Source organism: Mus caroli, unplaced genomic scaffold (genome assembly GCF_978045245.1).
Source record: "Mus caroli unplaced genomic scaffold, Mus_caroli_1 scaffold_18, whole genome shotgun sequence".
Classification (NCBI taxonomy): Eukaryota; Metazoa; Chordata; class Mammalia; order Rodentia; family Muridae; genus Mus; species Mus caroli.
The window spans coordinates 23,179,204-23,191,422 of NW_028227273.1; the positions used below are offsets into that span (position 1 = coordinate 23,179,204).

Genomic DNA, 12,219 nt, shown 5'->3' on the forward strand with positions numbered 1-12,219 from the left:
TGTATCTGGGGTATTTCAGACAGTGCTTACAGCGTTATCATGTGACCTCACTGCGGCCTTGGCTCTGAACACACAGTGTTCACTGAACATGTGGACACGCCATTCAGTGCCATCTGATACTGCCTGAAATCGCTCCACCCAGATGCAAGACCAGGTGTATGATGTCATGGGTTGCCGTGTTTACAAAGTATTCTGCTCTCACAGAAATGTAATGCTTTAATTACAGAAAACAGACTTTTAATAAGTTTCCATTGTCGTTCCTCAGCGTGTACGCATCAAATTAGCATATTTTAGAATCAGATTTTGTTCCAATGTTGATTTCACTAATTGCTGTTTGTGTTCTAAATTTATATATATATATATATATATAAAAAATCACATGCCTTTAGTCCCAGTACTTAAGACAGAGGCAAGCAGATCTCAATGTGTTCATAGTTAGCCTGGTAGCGAGTTCCAGGACAGCCAGAGCTACACAGTGAGACCTTGCCAATAAATAAATAAATAAATAAATAACTTCTTAAAGATTTAAAATTCCTTGACACTCACGAGATGGCTCAGCAGTTAGGAGCACCGCCTACCAGGTTGGGTTCCCACCACCTACATGGCAATTCCAGTTCCAAAGGACCCAACACCCTCTTCTGTACTCTGTAAGCACCAGGCACATTCATACATGCAAGCAAAACACTCATGCATATAAATTAAAAATAAATTTTTTAAAACTCATAAATTAAGTCTGGTTTTAGATTCAGATAGAATTTCCAACAACTTCTGAAAGGGTCCTAAATATACATGTATTTATTTGTGTATATTTATAATATTTCCCATTTATGTTCATATAAAACAGCACTATCAGCACTATACATCAGTTCTATAAAATGTTGAAGATGTTCCATATCCTGTAGTACCAAATGTTCATACAACTTACATATAAAATTAACGACAACCAGATCCTCTCTTCAGCATGCAAATCTGTTTTCATCTTTAAATAGCAAAATCATATGTACATCTTTGTTTCAAGATAAATATATGATTTCTTGTCAGTAAATGTTTGATTTGTAGACCTATTTTATTTACCTGGGACTATGTGATAGACCCTGCTTTAGCTCTATCTGAATGTTCAAAGGGTCAGTTTGCATGTGGCTAACCAGAAAGGCATTTCACCTATGGACATTCCCCTGACCAGCACTGAAGGAAACCAGTCCAGCTCACTCTTCAGAGAACAAACAATTTTCAGATGCCTGAAATGAGAAAGTCTGATGTGCCAAGCAAGCTTGCAGCAGCATAATTATAAATAATTAAGAGAACGGTCAGACTAAAAGCAGCCAGATGCTTAAAGGGTTTTAGCCGAGAGACAGTGAAGTTGATTCTGTCAGCTCAAGCTCACAAATACGTATTTCAAACCTTCGACTGTTATAAGCAAACTGATACCACTATAATCATCGCTTTTTTAAAAGGCCTTGTTGTTGGGATTGTATCTGAGAAACAGGAAAGTGGAAAGAAGTCCAAGGAACAATTGCACAGTGTATTAAAGCTACAAAACATATAAACACTTTGGTTGTGTCAAGAGTCAATCTTTGAGCCTAAACAATGGCTAACAAATGAAAGTGTTACCTCCCCCCCCCCAAAAAAATGCATCATATTTATGTTCAAATGAAACCAGGATAGTTTTGCATCAGCAAAATGTAGAAAGCTGGAATCCAGCCATTTCCAAGTCTCTGCTCTCCTTCCAGTCTCTGCGTCCAACGCCACCCGCTCTTCTGCCCCACAGTCAACTTAAACTGTGCTGCAGACTCACTGACAAAGGTCAAAGCAAGAGTCGACTGCAACCAAGTATTTGATGAAGGTCTCCACTGACCTTCAGAAGAATTTCAAAGGCACTGTTTTTATGCTATGCTAAGGTACGATGTACCTACCCACAGTGCAGCCTGGAACAGGCACCAAGTTACTGTCCCACCAAAATAGCATTCTGATACAGGTCAAAACCCTGTCTCAGAGCGGACTTGGAACCCCCAAAGGCCAACCCAGCATCTCGATGAAGTGAACCACCTCACGGCTGTAACTAAGAACCAGTTCATCTAATCCTTGCGGTTCCGCAAGCACGGGACAGGTCTCACTGGGCTCCCACCCTCCTGCAACTTCTCAAGGCGAATTAGTATGAAGGAATCTCAGAGCAGCAAGGTGAGGCAAAGCCAGTTCAGTTTTGAACACGCGTGGCCACGGGTTTCTTAATGATCTAAGTCGGAGGAGGATGCGAATGAGAACATGATGAGCCCAGCTTGTGAGAACCCACCAGGGTGCGCAGCCCCACGCGTGGGAGATACTCCGGGGTTCCGGGGAGCGCGGGCCTCAGCCCGGCACCCATCTCAGCCGGAGAGCAAGCGACACAAGCACCCACTTCCCCGCCCGCCGGGCCGCGTCCTGGGAGGCCTTCGGGCACCTCGGTGGGGCCCGCACCGCCAACCGCCTTGCGGCCCGGCCTCCCGGCTTTCCGGTCCCGCCGCCCCCCAGCGTCTCGCCACCTGCCTGCTCCGGGTCCCCGAGGAGCGCCGGCTGCGGACGCGGGGCGCAGAGGCCAGGCGCAGGGGCTGGCGGGCGCGCTCCCGCCCTCCCGCAGGGGTCCCGTGGCTGCCGCCGAGCCTCCAGCCGGGCAGCAGCAACCCGCCACCTTCCACGCCGCGCGCGCCGGAACCGGGCCCCCCACGCGGGTCGGCGCGCGCGCAGTGCAGCCGCCCGGGCTGCGCGCAGGCCTCGGCCCTGGGCCCCGCGCACGCGCCTGCGCTCGCTCGCCTCCTGCTTGCGCCCCCTGTACCCCCAACAGGAGGATGGTCTGGCGGCGGCTGCACCTGCTGTGCCCAAACTCACAGTCCAGTGGCCTTTCCCGGAGCCCCTGCGGTGGCATGCACAAATGGGGATCTGTCCAGAGCAGCACAACCAGGCTCTAAAAGGAACCTTGGCTGACCAGGATGGTGATTTGGGGCTACAGCAGGCACACCCTCCTCTTGCATGGTCTTAGTTGGCCCTATTTGGCCCCCCTTGCTTTCTAGCATCCTGGGCTGGAAGAGCTCCCACCTACAGCATCTGGTAGGCAGAGACCACATCTCACCCATGCATAGGGAGGCCAATGCATGGCCTAGGGTAAGATCTGTCAGTCAATTATCTGTTTCCAGGTCCTGCTGTGAAAACCCGTCTCAATACCCAACTGAGCAATTACAAAGGAAGTGTGCCAGCCAAAGGGAAGAAATGAATAGTCACAGGCCGCACTTACAGATTCCTTAGTTTTCTGCTCCCTCCTCACCTACCTTATACTTATCTCTTCCATCTTCTCGTAACCAGAAAGAAGTGACATTGAAACCCTAGCAGATGTGGGCGCTGGCATTTCTAGTTCTTTCCCATGCTGCAGAAAGGTGTTGGTCTCTAATAGGGAGAGCTAAATGTGACTTGAGTTAAGGATGTCACAGCCAAGCTCTTCGAGGCCTCACAAACTGTAACCCTGTTGGTGTTTCTTCCCTATCGGGTGGTAACTGACTTGTTGAGAGACCATATGAATGGATGTCCATCAGCATCTGTGCCAGCCCAGAGGTAAGTGCACACCACACCCCAGAGCACTTTTCCAGTTCGAACTGTTGGCTCTAGAGGCTAGGGAAACAAACACAAATACTTTCTCCTTGCTAGAGTCCCTCACAACATTCTCCCACCAAGTGACTCTACTTGGATACTCGGAAGAAGAAGGGACTCGCTAACTCTTAAGGTAGCTTAGACTAGCCTTTGGCAAAACATCCTTCCTTGGGAGCTAAAATCTAGGGTTGTTTCTGCCATGGATGTTGTCAAAGAACATCTAACTCCAGTTCAAGATAGAACAATGAGCATTCTCTGTCTCTCAGGCCGTTCGTCGATAGCGCAGTCTCGACCCTACTCACCAGCCGGTTGAAGGACTCCTCGGAGTGCATCCTGGCTTGTCTTGAGCCTTTTTAAATGAGATGCTCAGAACGGAACGGTGACCTGGTGAGTACCGAGGCGAGCCTGCCACCTCTGCCTACCTCTTGAGCTTCTACTAACTCAACCCAAGATATCCAAATAGTTGTTTGAGGCGGTCAGAGCACAGTGGAGAACTGGGTGGGGCACAGGGCCAACTAAAACTCAGGGTGCTTATGCAGTACTAAATTCCACCATCCCACACCCCTGGGCAGCTGCCAGGTTCTCTTTCCCTGCAGACTCTTGTCTTCATGCACTCTTGAGGATGGTAATATAACACAGATGCTATCCCTCCCTCGGAGGACTCCACACACACACTCACACCCCTTTCCCTGTTTTTCTCACACCCAATTCTTGCCTAACCCACCCACCTCCTCCTCAGCTGGCTAAAAGAGAAAGCAATTTGCCTTTTGTTGGCTCTAAGTGCCACTGAAACACGGAAACTCATAAGGATCTGTTGTAACAGGAGCTGCTGGTGATATTTTCCAAGCGACACAGTTTACTTTTATTGCTTTTTTTTTTTTAAGTATCCACCAAGATACCACTATTAGTAGGTGATGGGGTGTGGCAAGCTGAGTGGTACTAAGCTATAATGAAGATCTCTGTTAGAACCAGCCAGACTACTGGCTCTTCCTGCTACACCCAACATACACAGTACACAGGCAAATTCCAAGATCAACAAGTCACCAGGGAGAGTCTGCAACTCACTTAGCTGCCTTTATTCCAAAACCTGAAACTACTCCTCGGCCATCAGGAACACAAGCCCTTGTTGCTGGGCTATTCCCTGTCACATGCACACACACACATATCACACAATTTTTTGCAGCTAGGTCTTGCCAATTTAATAACAAGGAAATGGGACAATTATATAGGGTCAAAATCTGGAGCTTGAACTAGCCACTGGAATGGCTAGGCACATGGACTATAATCCATCACAGGTGCTGAGAAGAATATCACAATGAAACAAAGTGCCAAGAAGAGACAGCATCCGTCGGTGATCAGTACCAAAGAGAGAAGAGGAGGCGTGGCCAACTGTCTACTATACAGAACACTACCCGGAATAAAATTTGTCTCCATTACAAATGAAGTGGAACAGAAGATACAGTAAATATGATCTGAAAGTCTCCCAAGACATTGTTTGGCATCACCTACATAAAATATCCTTGTAGCGATTGGGGGGTGGGGGCAGAGATGCCTGAATGATGAACAGGGAATCACTCAGAAATTCAGACATTCCTCGTCCTCGCTCCGCGCATTGGGCATCATTTGGTATCATTCAGGGAGAAGAGAGAGATTCACTTTCCCAAAGTGAGTACATGAGAGGCAGTCTTCTGGGAAAGCCAGGCGGATGGGAACTCAACCAGCAGGGATGCTTACAGCACTTAGCCGAACTCGAACTCACAAAGTCTTCCTCTCTACTGTATTCACAGGCAACAGGACTCTCTGCCTGGAACACCCAAAAACAAATCAGCACATTGTTAGAAGGAATTAGTTCAGCAAGGCGTCCAAATACAAGATCAATTTATAAAATCCAACCGTTTACATCAGCAGCAAATAAGCAGGAAGGAGACAGTGAGACACGTCTCATACTCACAGCATCCGGGGTTAACTAACAACTTTTCAGAACTTTATGAAGAAGCTCTTAAAACTCTATTAAAGGACATTTAAAAAAAAATAGACTGAACAGATGAAGAACTAGGCCATGGCCGGGGTGGCTTCACACTGTAAAAATGTCAAGCTAATCTCTAGACTCAGTGTTTGATTATAACTAAAATTTTAAGGTGTTCAATAAACATAAAATATGTAAGGACAAATATAACTTTAAATAGGACAAATGTCTAAAAGCAAGACCAAAAGAAGGAGATTTGCTATACTAGAGATTATGTCTTTACTATATCATAATAAAAATAATTGGAGGCTGCTCTAGAAATAAACAGAAAAATGACCTAGAAGGTAGGGCTCTGAAGGAGAGCCCTGGATAAGCATGTCCTTGGTATACATAAAAGTGATACAACAGCCAATGATTTAAAAAATATATATGAATTATATATAGGACAGAGTTAGTCAAACAGTCTTATTTAATAATGGAAACAAAAAGGAAAAGAAAGTGAGGGAGATGCTGGAAATCTGCTGTAAGAATGTATTCCTAATCACAACTAGAGCACTGGGCTCCTGGGGGCACAAGTGAACTTGTTATGCTGGAGGGCCTGGGGTCAGTGACAGAGATGATGGAGGAAATGCCGTAAAACAACTTCATCTGTTCCTATCAGGAAATAGGACTAACAAAGAACCATGCACATTTGTAAATCCTTACAAAATTCCTCCACTGAGTGGCCACAGGTAACCTCCAATAAAAAGAAGTGGAGAGACAGCTCAGCAGTCAAAAGTGCATTTCTTGCAGAAGACCTGAGTTTGGTCCCTGCATCCAAGAAAGACCAGCTTACAGCCGCCTATAACTCTAGCTCCATCAGATCCAATGCCCTCTTCTGGCCTCGGTGGGTACTGCACCATGCATATACCCAAATGCAGATACACACTTCAAGATACTTTTTTAAAAAGAAAAATGTAAAGATGTGACAAACTGAAAGAAGTTTGTGACATGTATAAACATAGCTAGGAATTAGTACCTAAAGCAACAAAAATCAGTCGAAAAACTAACAAGAAAAACGAGGAAAGGGTAACAGTAGACAGTTGACAGTGATGTGTCTTGGTTTCCTTCCCTGTTGCTGTGACAAAATACTTTGACAAACACAACTTAAGAGGGAAAGGAGTTATTTTAGCTCACAATTCAAAGATCCATCATCCCAGGGAAGTCAAGGCAACAGAGCTTGAAGCACCTGGTCACATGACATCCCAGTAAGGAAATAAGAGATGAATGCTGGCGCTAGCTCCCTTTCTCTCTGCCTGGAGAATGGCTCTGCCCACAAGTAGGTAGGCTCTCCCACATCAGTTAGTGTCTTCAAGATAGGCATGCCCTGTAGGCATCTCATAGGCATACCCAGAGACCTAGCCAAGCAATTCAAGATGCTATAGGATAGAAAATTAACATGGTGGCTGAAAAAGGCCATCTTAAGATTGGGCTGTAGGCAAGCCTGAAGAGCATTTTTTTTATTGATAATTTATGTGGGAGGGGCCCATATCACCATGGTCAGTTCCACCCCTCAGCTGGTGGCCCTGGGTTCTATAAGAAAGCAGGCTGAGCCAATGATGAGGTGTGAGCCAGGAAGCAGCATCCCTCCACAGCTTCTGCATCAGCTCCTGCCTCCCGGTTCCTGCCCTGCTTAAGTTCCTGCGCTCACTGCTTTTGATGATGAACTGTGATATGGAACTGGGAGGGAAATTAACCCTTGCCTCCCCGAGCTACCTTTCAACCTGGTGCCATCACAGCAACAATAACCCCAACTAAGACACACAGGCTATCCAGACTGTCCAAAGAAAAGCCCAGAATGATAAGCAGTGGGATGGGCAAGAAATAAAAACTATCACAAAATGACCAGGAAGTGGTTGGACTTAGAATGTATAAGTCACCCTGTCTCAGAAAGAAAGAAAAAATAAACCACATGTCCTCTCTCTCTCTCTCTCTCTCTCTCTCTCTCTCTCTCTCTCTCGTGGGTTCTAGCCTACAATGTATGCATGTATGTGTGTAAACAAATGTACTGTGGGCACAGTATAGGAAAAAGAAGGGTGCCCAAGGAAGAGTGATATCAGGCCATGAAGAAGGACTGACTGCAATCGTGAAGATGATATAGAACTAGTTGTTTTTCTAGTTTTAACTCCTGGGTTTTTTCAATGTGTGTGTGTGTGTGTGTGTGTGTGTGTGTGTGTGTGTGTGTATGTATGTGTGTGTAAGTATGTGCATCTGTGTGTTGAATTCATGCATAAAAATATAACTGAAAGTTAAAGTATAAAAGTGATGTATAGAGATAGGCTTTTCCCTGTCAGAGGCAAAAAGGCATAAAGATTATCCCAAATGTTGGCAAGGATATGGAAACCTCCTGCATGATTGATGGGTATTTAATGAGAGACACACACTCTGTAGCACAGGTTAGCAGCACTGAGTATAGTGGAGACACACTGCTATGTATATCTCAGAGAATCCCCTAAGGGCTTCTCCGGGTGGTTCCAGGAAGCCAGTCTTTCACAGGATGATCTGTGTAATCCTTGCCTGTATACCATCTCTCTTCCTGATCCCAAGCACAGATTTTTATCTCTGTGCTATAGACAGAGATATACCTATATGTAGATGATATAGATATATCCAAATGCTTCCTCATCATCTACTCTGTGATATGCCCAATATAACACATACAAAATGTAACCCTCCCCCATGACCTTGCCCATATAGATATTATGTTCTCCCCTTTGCTGCCATATAGATACAATGTTCTGCCCTTTGCTGCCATAGAGATACTATGTTCTGCCCTTTGCTGCCATAGAGATACTAAGTTCTCCCCTTTGCTCACTGGGGTCATCCTGTTTGGATTCGGGTCCCCAAATGAAAAGCCCAATCTCCTTTTTTAAAACACTGACGTCATCCTTTACTGAAGAAACTCACCAAGGCCATGGGAATCCTCATCAGCCTACAGCCCTGAAACCCCTAGCCCTCCTGCTGCCTCTCCTTGGCTTTTCCTTTTATGACCCACCTCCCCTCTGAAGGCTGCACATGGGGACCCCTGCTGAAGTAGAGTCTAAACTGGAAATGCCTCAGATGGCGCACACATCCTTTCCCAGTTAGTGCTGCTCATTCTGATTGCATCATTCAAATAGCTGAATGCCTTCTGCAAAGTAAACCTGAAAACCATCCTCAAATACCCTTGATTTAGGGACTTGAGATATCCTATAAGTTTATTCTGCCTTTTGTTAGCCTTGCTTCCAAATAAGAACGAATGGCATTTTTTTCAAACCCGACTTGTTGCTAACAGGCCCTTTAGCTGGTATCACATCCAACCATCAGACAGTACAACCACTTTTAAAGGCCAAACTTGTAAGTCAACATAAAGAAAGACAGGGACCAAGGGAGTGTTTTATAGCATTGGGGTCAGAACTGCCCCTGTGGCACAAGGACATTTGTTTTCAGGGTCTGGAGAGATGGCTTAGCTAAAAAGCAACCTTCCACACAGATATGGGGGCCCTGAGCTCAACTCCCCTGCCCCACATGAAAAGCTGGCTGTGGTAGCCTAGGCCTGTAACCCCAGCACTGGGGCAGACACAGGGAAATTCCTGAGGTTCCTTGGCCAGCCATCCTTGTTGAAACCAGTGAGTTCCAGGTTCATGAGAGACCCAGTCTCAAAAAACAAGGTGGAGAGTGACTGAGAAAGACCCCCAATATTGACCTCTGGGCTCTGGGCTCTGGGCTCTGGGCTCTGGGCCCACCCTCATGCATGTACACACATACACACACACACACACACACACACACAAATACACTTGCACACACAAACATAAACATGAATGCACACATACATAGGCACAAGAACTACACTTTTCACACCAGTTACTTCTAGTCACCAAGATAACTGTAGAACCATCTCTGGCACACATGAATAGCATCAAGCTACTCCCAGGAGAATTTGAGTTCAACGATCCCTTCTTTCCCATTGGAACTGACATTAACAAAATCTCTTTATATAGCCATCATTTTACAGGAAAGGCAAAGCATGAAGAAATATCATTAGAAAAACATAAAAATGCAATCAAACAAACTCATATTTGGGAACTTCTACAGAACAAAGAACTCATTCCTACAAACAGCAAAAGAGCTCAGAGAAACTGCCACAGACTAGAACAGTTCAGAGCCCTATCCACAGCCTACAGTGTGCAGATCTTGTTTAGATTCAAATAAATACATGTTAAAAAGAAATTCTAGAGCCAGGCATATGCCTCATGTCTGTAATCTTAGCACTGGGAAGGAGGAGAATTTCTGTTTCAAGCCAGCCTGGGCTACGTAACAAGTTCCACATCAACCCACACTACAATATGAGAGACACTGTGCACTGTAAAAAAAAAAAAAAAAAAAGGAAGAAGAGAATATTCATAGGACCACTAGAGGAAATTTAACCCTATGTGGATATTAAATTGTATCAATAATTTTTATTAATTCTGCTATTTATGATCACATTACAATTATATATTTTTATTTTAAAAAATCTTTATTAAACAGTCATGGAAAATAGGATAAAATGTCTCCTGCCTGAGATTGCTTTAAGGTATTTTATTAGCAATAAGTGAATGGTAGGGAAGAGAGATGAACAATACTGATAAATAATAATAATAAATGCTGAATGATGACTGAGTGGGTCCTCCTTTCTTCTTTTGCATGAACTCAGAAACATAAAATATACTAAAAACATTTTGCTTTGTTTGTTGTTGTTATTGTTGTTGTTGTTTTGTTTCAAAGGAGATCTAAGAGGGCAGAAATTGTATTGGACCTCTGTCACTGCTATATCACAAATACCCCAAACAGTCTCTGGAATAGAACAAATTCAGGAAATAAGAGCTGACAGAAGGGACCAGGCTGTTCACCCCAATCAAGATAGACTATTGCATCCAAGGCAGTGGCTCTCAACCTTCTTTATGCCCTGACTCTTCAATACAGTTCCTCATGTTGTGACCCCCCCACACCATAAAATTATTCTTGGTGCTACTTCATAACTGTAATTTGGCTGCTATTATGATCATAATGTAACTACCTGTTATGCAGGATATCTGATTGCAACCCCTGTGAAAGAGTCATTCAGCTCCAAAGGGTCCGTGACCCACAAATTAAGAACCACTGATCCCAGGGTTTTAAAAGGCTTAATGCTTGACTTCTTTTCATGTGCACACTTGCCCGTGCAAGGGCCTGTGTATCGCCAAAGCTGTCTTTTCATCAGTTGCTTACAAACCAGTGCAGTCTCACCCTAGGTCATGATAAACCATCATGGCTTTAATAACATGGTGATTAGGAGTCGAGAGAATATCAGGACAGGTCCCTCCCCAACTGGAGGTGCACCGGGGTTTGCACCTGTCAACAAGCATCCAATGAGTCACCTAACCAAAGAAAGCCATGGACCAATGAGCTGGTTCTGGGTCTGAGTCACGAGAAAGCCTCCTTTGTGACCAAAAAAATAATAATAATAATAATAATAATGAGAGTGATTCTGGCATCTCTCATCCAAGCATATTTGAGACTGCAGGGCATAGTCAGGAGAAAAAGAAATGTGAACTGCTTTTCTAGATTCATGTGGAGTTCAACCAAGAGTAAGAAGTTCTTATAGTCTGTGCTTTTAAAAGTCCACAAAAATATAGCGTGCAATAGCTTTTTCCTAATCAAGATAACCGGGTGCCTTGAGACCCGGACTAGCACTTAGAAGAGCAACCAAATTATAGCTGGGCCCAGCAAATTACTAGATTTATGCTTTATGGCCTCCTACTCCAAGGACAGGGGGACACTGTGACCAGGTATAACTTAGGTCACTCCAGTTTTCCAGTAAAGAAGAAAGACTGCCATGAACATAGGCCATGGTGGGCAGCCCGAACAGAACCCCAGGATCGTTTCTTACCAGCTCCGCAATCCCCATCTTTCTTCTTAACGCCCCTGAACCTCAGGTCGCTTCTTTGTAAAATAAGGTAAGTGATCCCTGCCTCCTGGTGTGGTTCCCTAGGCACAGGCTTGACTCAAAGTTATGTTCAAATGCACAGTCATCCAAAGACATAAACAATGGACAAGAAAGCCAGACACCTACCAAAGAAATGGGGCTAGCGCTCAGGGTTCTCCAAGGAGAGACTTTCCACACTGTAGACTGATGTGGTCAGGAAAGACTTCAGAAAGACATCCTGAGCTCATAGGAAGCATGACGAGATGTCGTTAGGCAGATGAGGAGCAAGCTGCCCTGGGGGACTTTGTATATGCTGTGAGTTATTGTCTTTATATGCCTTTAACCTTTATGCATTAAATATCATTCAGGTTCCAATCCTTCAGTTGGAGAAATTCAAGTATAGAATGGAGCTTGCTACCTTTTTTCCACTCTTGATCCCTCTCACCTCCACATTCAATTAGACAACCCGTGTGGAGCCATAGTTTTAAAAAAATTGATCAGGGAGGAGTCAGATAACCTGCCCAAGCGCACACACTAGGGAGCAGAACCAGGTTTTGAAACCTGGACCACATTAATCCAGAGGTTAAACTTTTCTCGAAGATGTATTTATTTTTTGTTTTATGTATGAGTGTTTTGTCTGTGTGTATGTATGTATGTATGTATCTGAACT

At 44.6% G+C, this 12,219-nt stretch overlaps 1 protein-coding gene and 1 long non-coding RNA gene across 8 annotated transcripts in view; one reads left to right on the forward strand and one right to left on the reverse strand.

Annotated features, from left to right (window-relative positions):
• The window catches only part of Clip4 (CAP-Gly domain containing linker protein family member 4), a 97,454-nt gene that overhangs the window by 81,759 nt on the left and 3,476 nt on the right, over nucleotides 1–12,219 (reverse strand). Inside the window, exon 1 of one of the 6 annotated variants that reach the window (XM_029471329.2) lies at nucleotides 2,524–2,716. The exons of the other annotated variants lie outside the window; for them this stretch is intronic. The gene's annotated coding sequence lies outside the window, so the exon portion shown is untranslated. Of the gene's footprint in view, nucleotides 1–2,523; nucleotides 2,717–12,219 lie in introns of those variants that run through there. 6 annotated transcript variants of the gene reach the window in all.
• On the forward strand, nucleotides 1,751–7,572 carry LOC115029734 (uncharacterized). 2 transcript variants are annotated; one of them, XR_003835292.2, is made up of 4 exons: nucleotides 3,475–3,579; nucleotides 3,673–3,748; nucleotides 3,882–4,002; nucleotides 4,911–7,572. It is a non-coding gene; the product is annotated as an uncharacterized LOC115029734 (long non-coding RNA). The 2 variants fall into 2 exon arrangements; XR_003835291.2 differs by lacking the exons at nucleotides 3,475–3,579; nucleotides 3,673–3,748 and adding an exon at nucleotides 1,751–2,178.